We start from the raw sequence: 12,696 nt of genomic DNA, 5'->3' as shown, positions 1-12,696 counted from the left end.
TTATGGTCCACACGAGGTCATGCTAAATATAGATGGAATCAACATCTATACCAAGACGATGATAACATGCGACGAAGACCTAATTGGACAAATCTATGTAGGAAAAGAGGAATTGAAAGTAAGATCGATTGGACACTGTGCTATGCTTGAAGAAGATGCAATGCACATCGGGACGGAAGCAGACGTGACAGGGCACGTGCTAGACATAAGTGGCAAAAAGACTCAGTTACGTGGATTACTTGACACGGGAGCAGTCTTGAGCGTCATACCAATCGAAACATGGGAAAAGATGGGCTTTGACAAAGGTGACTTGATAGACTCGAGAATACGGCTGTCAGCTGCAAACAAAGGGGCCCTTCGGGTGTTGGGCAGGACGCCGATAATAGCCCTCAATTTGGGGGAACGTAACCTGTGGATGAGCTTCATCGTGGTAGAAAACCTAGATAAATCTGACCAATTCATTTTGGGCAGAGACTTCATCAGGAATTTCGACGTAACGATAGATCTAAATAATGCAATGTTCAGGATACGGAACCCGGATAGGAGGTACGCAATCAAACCGGTAAATTTAATAATGGCAAATGAGAACAAAGCACCGGTATTCTTGAGTAGGAGAGTGAGGTTAAAAGCTAATGAAGCGGCAATCGTAAGCTTGAGGATGAAAAATTATAATGAACTAAGTGACAACAAGCAAGTGTGTATAGTTCCAAATCCCAATAGTCAAAGCGCTGCTGTTTTAGGAAGATCATTTTCGATAACGAAGAGCGGCCTCTGCGTCAGTGTCTTGTTGAATACCCTTGATATACCGATCACGATACAGAGAGGGAGGAAGCTGGGATATGCTTTACCAGTTAAAACTCGATACGAAACAATTGAAAACTCAAAACAAAATGAAGTTGTTGATTGTCCTAATCACAGGGACAAAATTTGTATCTTGAGACGATTGCAGAGAATAAAAGATTCTTCAGGTCTTATCAAATCACTTAAGTCAGAAACGGACGATGGGCTTTCGAGCTGTTCGAACTTTCCAGAGCGACCCACGCTAGATGAAATGCAAACAGATAAACCGGTTCTGCCGGAGATTGAACATTTAAGGGGCAAACTGAAAGATGAACAGCTCGAAGCTATCAAGGACGTACTAGAGCGGAACGAGGAGGTTTTTTCAAGGCATAAGGCGGATATCGGGTGTTGTAATTTTGTTGAACATGAAATAGAACTTGAGGAAAACGCGGTGCCACACAGGGAGGGGGCGAGGCGCATGACCCCACACAAATCGGACGCGTGTAGAAAAGAGATCGAGACGTTACTAGAGTATGACATGATAGAACCATCCAAGTCACCGTGGGCGTGTGGAGTAGTGATGGCCAAAAAGAAAGGCGACCAGTTGAGGTTTTGTTGTGACTTTCGATACCTGAACTCCGTCACGGTGAAGGATGCCTATCCCATACCTAGGATTGATGTGAGCCTCTCGAAGTTAGGTGATGCAAAATTTTTTACGACTCTTGATTTAGGCTCAGCCTTTTGGCAAGTACCACTAAGGAAGCAGGACAGGGACAAGACAGGGTTTGCCTGCGAGTTGGGTCTGTTTCAATGGAAACGGATGCCGTTTGGACTCTGCAATGCAACAGCCACGTTTCAGCGGCTGATGGCACACGCGTTGATAGGCGTGACGAAGAAGTACGGCAACCTGGTAATGTGCTACGTGGACGACGTGGTAATAGCAACGCCAACACTAGAAGACCACATCGAGAGGCTTGACGAGGTGTTCGCGTGCATGAAAAGATCGGGGCTGAAGTGTAAACCATCAAAGTGCGAGATACTCAAGGACTCGATTAAATACTTGGGCAGGATGGTAGATAAACACGGTATCAGACCTGACCCAGACGCCGTGGAAGCAGTCCTAACCTGGAAATCACCGAAGACGGAACACCAGCTGATGAGCTTCCTGGGTTTCGCCAACTATTATAGAGAATTCATCAAGGGCTATGCGGACAAGGTATACCCGATGCAACAATTAATGAGACATAAGGGCAAGAAGTTCACGTGGACCAACGCGGCAGAAGAGTCATTCCAGAGAATAAAGAAAGAGCTGTGTGAGGCACCAGTACTGGGTATGCCTACTGAGAAGGGGATGTACGTGCTAGACACGGATGCGTCAGTAGTCGCTATTTCTGGGATTCTCCATCAAGAACAAGAATGGAATGGGAAGACAGTCTTGAGACCAATAGCATACGGGAGCAAGGTCCTAAGTGACACAGAAATGAAGTACGGAGCACCGAAAGCAGAGATGTTCGCGGTGGTCACCTTTGTCGAAAAATACAGAGCATACTTAGGCAGTGAGCCCTTCAAGCTGCGAGTCGACAACCGAGCACTAAGCTGGCTGAAAACGTACTCAATGGACCAGAGCTATATTGGGAGGTGGATAGTTCGCTTGGATGGATACAACATGATAATTGAGCACAGAACACGGGATAAACATCAAAATGCTGACAGCTTGAGTAAGAAGACGGAGTTCTACGAGAGGCAAGAACAAAGAGAGGCAGACAGACCTGAGATCAAAGACGGCTTCTCCTTTATGGACAAAGAAACGTACGACAGTCTTCCACTCACGAGATGGCTGGACAAATCAGGCAAACCGATAGAAGATCATCCCGAATTGCCGAAAGAGCCTCTTGAAAAGACCATCTTGAAGAAAAATAGAGGGATTCCGATAGGAATAATGCTCAAGTCCAAGATCGTGAGGGAAACACTCAAGGCAAAAGGTTATGATCTCATCCAGGTAGAGGAGGGAACGGTCCGAATAGATGAAGACTTAATGAGGTTGCTTGAGAAACTATCAGATGACAAGCCCGTGATCCAAGGGAAAGGTCAGGAGGCACCGGAACTAACCATACTTCGGAGAGAAGAAACAGTGAACAATACTGACGTCTCAAAAGGAAGCATCACTGATAGCAAGGAAGTTGTGCGATCACTAGTTGAAAAAATCCCCGACAAAATTCTGGAGCAGACAAAAGTCAGGGATAAGAAAGTAACATTCAGAGAAGAAGTTGAACACCTGGGACTAGATCAAGAGTCCGGGGAGTGGTCCAGATTCATGGAAGAAGACGAAACCGGAGAAGGGAAATTGTCCGGGGAGCGTGAAGAATGGGATGAAGACTCGGATGAGAGCAGCGAAGACCAAGACAGTCTATGCATGATACTGGCGGAAGAGAAGATAAGACAGCACGACAGGGAATTACAGACGGATCCATCTTCAGGGACGTACAATCTGGAAATACAAGAGGTACGAGGTGGTGAAGAGCTCGAGAAAATAGCAGTTTCAAGAAAACCACTAAGGGAACTATCGTGCAACTCAAACGTCAGAACGAATCTGGTACCAGAAGACGACATGAAAATCGTGAAAAGGATGATATGTGTGAAGCTGAGCGATGACATCCACAACCCTGGTGAAATGAATGGACAGATCATGGCGCTAAAGGAGCACGTTAAGGCGAGATACAGGCTGTCTGACCTAATAAGGGCCCAGAGGAATGACAAAATGACAAGTAACCTCTCCAAATGGATCCATTCGGGAGTCAAGGAGAAGGGGAACTTGAGGAAGACAGCTACAAGATCTTGAGCCAGTTCTACAAAGAAAAGAGAGATTTACTTTATCACACAGCTGAAGGGGTGGTAGCGTGCAAGAGAAGAGATGAGGAAAAAATATTACACAAACACAACCTCATCATACTACCACAATTGTACCAAACGGAGATGCTTTTCAGATCACACGACCAGATGGGCCACCAGGGGATAGATAAAGTACAACAAAGGATACTTCACAGGTTTGATTGGCCGGGAATGAGAAAAGCTTGCGAGAGATGGGTGAATGCCTGCCTAGCATGCCTTCAAGTAAAAGACCCAAGGAAGATGAAGTTTCCCCTCAAGTCTGTCGAGAGTTCGGAATTCAATGAAGTGGTGCAGATAGACCATCAGAAAATCTGCATGACGGAGTCGGGTTATAACCAAATACTAGTTATAATAGATCACTTCACCAAGTTGGCGGAAGCGGTTCCGTGCCAGACAGCCTCGGCAGAGGAGACATGTGATCACCTGATAACGCATTGGATATCGCGGTATGGTTGTCCAATGACTTTCCAGTCGGACAACGGCAAGGCTTTTGTGGGGGACTTGACAAAAGAATTGATGAAGAGATCACACATTGCTCAAGCGCACTCGACGACCTATCATCCACAGACCAATGGGTTGGTAGAGAGACAGAACAGGACACTGGTCAACATGCTCAGGGTGTACTGCTCGAGATACATGACGGACTGGGACAAATACCTGCCACAGGTAGTAGGAGCCTATAATAGTACTCAGCACTCAACGACGGGTATCAGTCCTTTCATGATGTTGACAGGCAGGGAAAGGGCAATGCCTATAACATTCTTCTACCCGGAGTACGAGGGGAAGAGGACGTCACCTCAAGCATACGTGAAGGAAGCGATCAAAAGACAACAAGAGCTAAACGAGCTATGTCGGAGAAACACGGCGCAAGCGCAAATGAGGCAACGCAAGAAATATGACGAAAAGATACTAAGAGCAAAGCCATACGAAGTGGGCCAATACGTGTGGGTCTTCCAAAATGTCATACCGCCCAAGGGAACAAAGAAACTACTCAAGAAATGGAGAGGACCGTTCATGATTACGGAAGTACATCAACAAGGACGGTTCTATCGCTTGAGTACAGGGCGAGCAGCACATTACGAAAATCTGAAGCCTCATGTCCCGTCCCCGGAGGACTGGTGCCTACCAAAAGACATGGAAGGTCTTGAGTACCTGGTGGTGGAACCAGCGTGCGAAGTGAATGAGAAAGGCACTAGAGAGAAAAATGATGGTAATGAGAACTTGAGTTTGGACGACAACGAAAAGATAGAAGTGGAGTCGGATGCAGGTTCATTTGTAGAAGAAGACTGGAACGACCCAGAGCAAAACGAGGTACCGAAGTGGATGGAGCCGGATCGACCAACACCACCGGAAACCAGGACTGGCAATCGTAAACGCACAGGCATGAGGTACAATAGGTACGGGGATGACTTCTTGATCGATAAGATACAGCCAGACAAGTTGGGCGATGAACTACTAAGCGCAGGCGAACTGGAAGCCGGAGAGGAATGGCAGGTCATTGACGATGGTGGACATTATCCGCAGGATGATTACTCGACGCCAGAATTGGAGACGGATCTCGAACAGAGTGAGATAGAAAGGAGGGAGAACACGAACTTGAGGATTCTAGAGTGGATGCGTGATGTCAAGGACGAGAGCCGCGAAGGACAAAGCATTCAGCAAATCGATGTATCAGCAGCAAATTACATGAAGACAGAGGACCCTCTTTTCGGATGGACAGCAACAGACAGGCCACTGGACATCCCTAAGGACAATTCAGACCCGACTACATCGACGGGGACGTCGATAAATATTTTTGTCCGGGGAGTGGGGGTAGGACTTACCCACACCGAAAATTTGATGATAAAGAAGCTCAAGGAAGTGAGGGAAACAAGCGAATTGGAACTGGAGGAAGAAGAACCAGAGCCTACCATAGGAAGGAATTTCAAAACGAAATTCGAAATACCCAATGAATACTCAGAGAACATCATGATAACGGATAGCGACTTCATCCTGTCAAACAGGACCAGCGCGATCTGCATCACGGCGGACATGAGTTTCAAATCAAGATTGGAGGCTGACTTCAAAAGAGAGTACCAGAACGTAGAGTTTCTGTTCAGACAGAGGCCAGGACTGGGAGGCATGGCAGCGCTTCCACCGTCAGTGGCACAGGTCCCGGGCAAATACCTCTGCTTCCTAGTAACGAGAGTCAACGACAGAAACACAATTGATCCCGAACACGTGATATTGGCACTGACAAGACTACGTGACTTCATGATTGAAAGAGGAATAGTGGAGGTCTCGATGCCGGTGTACGACCCAAACAGGGGCAAACTGAGCTCGAGGGAATTGTACGCTATCCTACATGTGGTCTTTGCAGAAACAGAGATAATGGTGCATCTTCACAAGAAGTACTACTTGAGCATCGCCTGAGTCGGGTACATGGAGGTATCAGGTCGGGTGTGAGGGAGGAGTCTTGAGTTAGGTACTGGGGTGCGGCGCAGGTAAAAGGATCTTAAGATGTGATTGGCATGACAATTGAATTTTAAAAGAAAGAATTGATGGTGCTAAAACATAAAATGAATCTGCATGTTCTTAAAGGAAAATCCAATCGAATTGCTTTAAGTGATATGAGAATGATAAGATTTTAACCATATGGGTAGAAGGGGGGTCCCTAGGTTAGGAACGTGACATGCTAAGTTTTAATAAGCTTTCTGTTTTCAGATCGAGTTTGAAAAACAAAGTTGAAAATCCAACTACACTCAAGCGAGAAACAAAAAGAGAGAATCTTGATTGAACACGCGATAATCCGAATCTACAGCAAGTAGTTGCAAGAGAACATTTCTAGAGAATTCTTGAATTGGGTAATACTTGAGTTGGTAAGGTAATTCTTGAGCTGGTTAACATCTACCTATATACATCCCGAAGTTGCAAAAATGGCAGACCGATTCTGGAACTCCGTGCCCGCGGCTCTGAAGAAGCCCACTCTTGACGAGCTGTACAGACGCTTGAGGGACCTGGACTACACCCAGATAGACGAGAGAATGGCGGTGATGCTGAATGCGATCCTCCAGTTGGAGGACCAGGGTGAGTGCAGGGAGTCTGCGACGGAGGCTGTCTTGATGGTCGGCTACACCACCGAGGGCATATCAAATCGAGAACAGACCAGATGGTTATCTTGGAATGCGGATGGAGGAGTAAGGGGCTTTGACTTGGCAAGAAATCCTGGCCTGAGTAACAACACCGAACACGGCGCAGGAGAGTTTCCGCTACCGACGAGACCAACAGCAAGATCCACAGGCCAGAGCTCGAGTAAGGTGCCGTCGATGTCGCGAGCGCAACAGACGACAGAGGCATATCCGGATCTGGGGGTTCTAAAGAAAGAGCTCGAGAAGGCGCTGAAGGAGAGGAATAAAGCGAACCTCGATCGGGATCAGGCGAAGCTGGACAGGGAGAAGCTTCAGCTGGAGAGAGACCAGGCAGTCGACGAGCGAGATCAGACGTCGAAATTACTTGAGATGCTAAGGGCTGAACATCAGCAGGAGCTGAGGGTGCGGGAGAACGTCGCAAATCGTGATCAACTGAAGTCGGAGTTGGAAAGGATAGAACAGCGACAACGCGAGCTTGACGCACAGAAGGGAGCCAGGTCAAACGAACGAGTGGTGACCAGCTCGAGGCCAGAGTCGCGCATGGAGGTGGATGAAGCTCCCAGGGCTAGAGGACGGTTCAACCTTGACCGCGAGGCCAGAGAACACATGGGCGAAGGGTTAGAGGTCTGGATACCGAATGACGTGACGCCTTCCTTGCGCAACCTAGAGACACAACCTGTACGTCCTCTGATGGATGTGGTGTTACCAGGATATACCCCAACCTCGACCTCGAGTGGCAGTCAGGTGAGTGGCGCCTCATCGCGCCTGAAGGAGCTAGGCGAGAAATTGCAACAGCAGAGTCGTGAAAGATCGACAAGGCCAGAGCTTCCCCCAACTTGGAGGGAACAGCCGGTCAGGAATGTCGTGATCGCAAGCTATAAGAAGAATACAGAAGGGAACTACCACAGGCACAATCGGCTGGACTGGAGTGCGGAACAGGGAGCCAGGAGGGACTGCTTCCATGACGCAGCCTGGGTGGAGTATCTAGCGCCACCTCGTGTGCCAGAGGGTGCAGTTCACCTAATTATAGGGGATAGCCTGGTGCGGGTGTTGACCCAGATACGGTCCCATTGGCAGACAGGAGTCTTGAGTTTCGCTGGAGCTGCCACGCCACAGATGTTGGCAACCCTGGACATGCTAGGGATGACCAAAGTTTACACAGTGACCCTGATGGTTGGGACCAACGACGTATCAAGGGGAGAAGCGAGGAAAGTAGCGAGGCTGTGCGACAAGATGAGCTGCCTTCTTGAGGAACTGAGGATCCAGATGGACCCCATCCTGCTGACGGTATGCACGGTCCCCTACAACATGATGTTTGATCAGCACGCCCTAGAGATGAACCAGAAGGTGCGGAGCCTGAACAAGATGATCCGAGACATACACCGGAAGAGTGTGCTTCCTCTCAGGCTGTTGGACATAGCAGAACGTATGGAGAAAAAGGGATTCCCTGAAGACACCTCAAAAGATGGAATCCATTTCGATAGGCCAAGGGGAGCGGAGTGGCTGAACGACGTCTTCCAGGAACACATTAACACGCTAGAGGCGGACCTGCTGGAGACAGCCCAATTCACTTTAGGACCACCTCCCAACCCACCATTCCTTGCCTCGAGGGCCTTGGCTGGTCGCTTGGGAGCGAGAGTTGATACTAGAGACAGTTCAAGGAGCAATCAGACCCGATTGCAGAGTGCCACGCCAATGGAGTCGGAGGAGGTAGAGTCATCAACACCTCCGGGCTCGGCGATGTCCTCTGTGGTGGTGGCAGATGGCAAGAGAGAAAAGAAGTCTATGGAGACTGCCCGCTTGAGATATCCTGAGAAGGTGAAGGAACTGGATCTAGAGAGTTTGGAATGCAGACGAGAGTTGGCGGAAACCCTGGGGATCGAACGAGTGTCGCACGAGGATCTGAATAGACATCATTGCATAGACTGGTTGAAAGCTCACGAAGCGCACTTCTCGAGAGCGAAGTTAATGGAGACCACAGACCTGACTGGAATTCCCACAAAAACGATCATGGGACCCATTAACTACAGGCCTCTCAAACTGTTGGGGGGTCCTGGACTTATAACAGAACCTCCCAAGCACCGAACTGGCATCGCTAGGATCAGGTTGGCAACACCGGCGCAGTTGAAGGTGGTAGACAAGCTACTCAATCCGGGGGGAATGGAATTGCCTGATGCCGCTTACGAAGGTCCGAAGTTGGCAGAAGATCCCAGGTACGGGAAGCCCTGTGGTGGCACCCAACTGGCCAAAACTCTGGCAGTTTATGATAGAGCAGATCCAGCTGCTGCAAGAGTAGTCATTGTGGCGGGATCGGACTTCGAAGGAACGTCTCCCAAGTTGTTCTGGCCGGAGACTCTGGTATACTCCTTGCCAGGAGCCGAATTGAACCAGATGTTGACTCTAGTGGTGGCAATAAAGTCGGAGATGCCCTGTGAACCTGAGCTGCTAATGTTTGCAGGAATGAATGATCACCTGCACGCGATGGGACTTCTTGAGCAACTGAAGGGCAAGGAGATTCCGACATCAAAGAAGATATGGGAGGCTATTCAGGCGTTATTTGCGGCGATGAATGAGGTACAAGAGAACGTAGCCTCGAGATTTGGGTCCAAGACGAAGGTGGTGTTTACCACATCCCCGGGATACGCAAGTATGCCACCCGCCCTACAATTCGTGTACGCGGTCTTGATCCTGATAGCAGAAGGGAGTGAATGGCGGATTCTGATGGCAGCCCCCAATCGAGAGCTGGAGCCATTGAACTTGAGGCTTTACAAATCAGAATTGCCTGCCGCATGGGCTGACATATCTCATGCACTGAGGGGCTTTTACGGACTGGCCGACGTCCTGATTGTATTGGATGAGGTACTCTTGCTAGAGATATCGAACTTTGCTAGACAACTCAAGTTCAGCCCAGTCATCGGGGACGACCACCCGGCGATAAACCAGTTGACGGCCAGCCTGTGGTTCCGGAGTATGGATGTGAAAGTCGCAAATTCCACCAGCAGGACTAGAGGTCCCAGCAACGAGAGAAGAAATGTGGTCGAGACGGAGAAACAGTTAGAATCGATGAAATATCGCTTGACTCAAGAGAATGGCTGGTGGCCATTCCTGACACCAAGGCTGGAGAACGTCACGAATAAGACGAGGGAGGAAGCACCACTCCTCGTGAAACAAATCTGGAGTTTTCTAGAGAAGCAACTGGAGCTAGCTGAAACGAGAGACATGACGGTGGTTAGATTTGTCTCGGCCGCCAATGAAGTGACGATTGGAGGATTTTGGAGAGAGCACGCCAACGGCGAATTGAAGACTAGGAGAGATTACGAGATTCTCAAGTTCTTGAGTCCTTGCTGGGAGAGAGAATTCTTGGCAGGAGTGTTCGGCACCACGGCGACTATCTTCGGAGCCTTCGTACAGGAGATACTGGGCATGTCCATCAGCCTGCTCTTGGCCCTGTATTTGGTTTACCCCAGATACTTGTTCAACATGGGCCCAGCATACATGTTTAGTCGAGGAGTGGAGACACTTCGAGTTGATGGGTATCTGGCACTAGTACTCTTGACCCATGGGGAATTGGTATCGTTTCATCGGTTAATGGAATATGGAGAACCTCTGTCTATGGGGAGAGTCCACACGAGCATTGAAACCAGCTCCTACAAGTGTGCCGCAGGGTTGAAGACACTGCTGGTGCAATACCTCATGATGCAGAATCGATACATGACGGGTGAAGATGAGAACCCAACCTCGAGAGAAGAATGGGAGAAGGCGAACAGAGGGATGCCTCTGTTGACGGACCTGTGCCTGGCAATGAGGTCGGACCCAATGGGGATAATCCGGGGTCTAGAGGAGGCGGTGACCTGCATCTATGGTCCAGCAGTGACGTACGCGTTTCCAGATCCCCTGGTGATAACGTATCGTCACTCGGTGACGCACTTGAGTCTCATCAGCGTACTGGATGGTACAGCGCTGAATTGGTGTCAGCAGGAGGTGCTCAGGGCGCGTATGAGCAACACGGTACTCTTCGGAAAAGTGAAAGATGCTGAGATGATGGTGTGCAACTTCAGGGGACAAATGCAATGCAGAATGGGAGGCAAGCGAGAGGGCCCCATTGAAATGTATCCAAAGTTTTGGAACCTAAACCCATTGACGGCCAACGGACGAGAAGTCTTGAGAATCCCCGCCTGGAAGGAGTGCTTTGCACTAGTCAAGAGGGAGCTGGAGGCCATAATGGAGAAAGAAATCCTACCAGCCACCATGCCTGAGTTCCCGACAGTCAGGAGGATGACCTTGGGAATGAATAGCCCCTTGGTGGTTCCCTCCATAATGGCGAAGATGATGACGGAGGAAACGCAGAGGCATTTCACGGATGGCTGGGATCCCCTGTTCATCGGCTACACGGCGGCAGTCTACTTCCACATCAGCGAGAGGAAGGTAAATTCGTGGACGACGCAAGCGAAAAAGAGTAGAGGTTCGCAGCCCCCTGGATATGAGGTGCGGAAAGTCTTGAGGACTCTTGAAAAGGAAGGACTTGAGAATATGCTACCCATATGGGATGATGGCAGGATGATCGTGATGGAGGGACACGTCGCATTGGTGGACGAAATGAAATTTGCCACGAGAAAATACAAGGCACCCTATGGCTTGGAACAAGTAGAAGTGACACAGGAGGGAACAGAACTAGATGCAGCAGGTCAACTGCATGTAGCCCTGACGGAATATAAAAAGCTGGATCCTACGACACCGTCACCACTGTCTGTAGACACGCCTGGAGACAAGAGGAGTGGACCCGTTGAGGATCGATTCAAAAGAATTCTCGAGAGAAGAAGAAATGAATCAGAGGAAGAGAGTATGGATGAAACTCTCAGTGAAGTTGGAGAAGACATGGAGGTGGGGAATACACCTGAACCAGGGCCATCAGGGGAGGAACTCACCACTCAAGAGCTGTTGAAAGACTTGAGCGAAGAGAATTGGGCAGATACTGCCACACCACCTCTGAACCCGTCCCCGCGGAAGAACCTAGAGTTGCCATTGGCAGGTGAGACCTTCAATATGGGGATGTTACTCTTGAGCTCGGAGGAAAGGGAGAAGAACACGTTCGAAGGGAACAGGGATATATTCTTGGGATCTCTCGAGGATGACGCTTGGCAGGAATTCCTGGGGGAATTCAATCGAGAAGTGGGCAGCGAGACGACGCTGGACAAGTTCAAGAAGGAACTGTGGGACGCAGTAGTGAGATTCGGGGAACCGCTCCTGATAGGAACGGGCCTGGATGAGAAGGCAAGAAAAGAGCTGCTGAACAAGCTAGTGGAGCTGAGGAACGCACGATCGAAGACTAGAAAAGAGAAATGTGAGGACAGCTCTACTCTGAAACAAAAAACTGTGGATAAAATGGTTGATGATATAAAAAGGGATAAGGTTGGGACTAGTAATATGATTAAGAGTACTAATATCCTTAAGGCTCGAGCAGGGGGGAGGCAAGAGTTGGAAGGAGTGGATGGAGAGGTCGAATCAATGATGATAGCCACAACACCCTCGAGCAGAGATGTGAAGACTCGCAAGAGGAAGAGAGAAGTGGAAGGATGGGGTAGTCCTTCAGTGGACGCTGTTTCGGAAGGAAACTTGAGAGAGACGGCGCCCATCGTTTTGGCCCGATGCAAGACGGCGGCATACAAGAACAGCTCGGAGCTCAGGAAACCACTTGAAGTAGAAAAGGAAATAGAGGTTTCCACCAGTTCGACGTCAGAAGAAGACTTCAAGCCTCAGAAGGTAAACGTGAAGAGAGGTTCAACGAACGGACAGGTAGGGGAAGTGGAGATCGGCAAAGAATGGATCTCGAAGGCACATCAGGACATGGGCAAACAAGTGACGAGTGATCCATTGGAGAGGAACAAGACGAGGAATACTT

The sequence above is a fragment of the Symsagittifera roscoffensis genome, chromosome 9, assembly GCF_963678635.1.
Source record: "Symsagittifera roscoffensis chromosome 9, txSymRosc1.1, whole genome shotgun sequence".
Taxonomy (NCBI): domain Eukaryota; kingdom Metazoa; phylum Xenacoelomorpha; order Acoela; family Convolutidae; genus Symsagittifera; species Symsagittifera roscoffensis.
Note: the sequence above shows the minus strand (reverse complement) of the source record.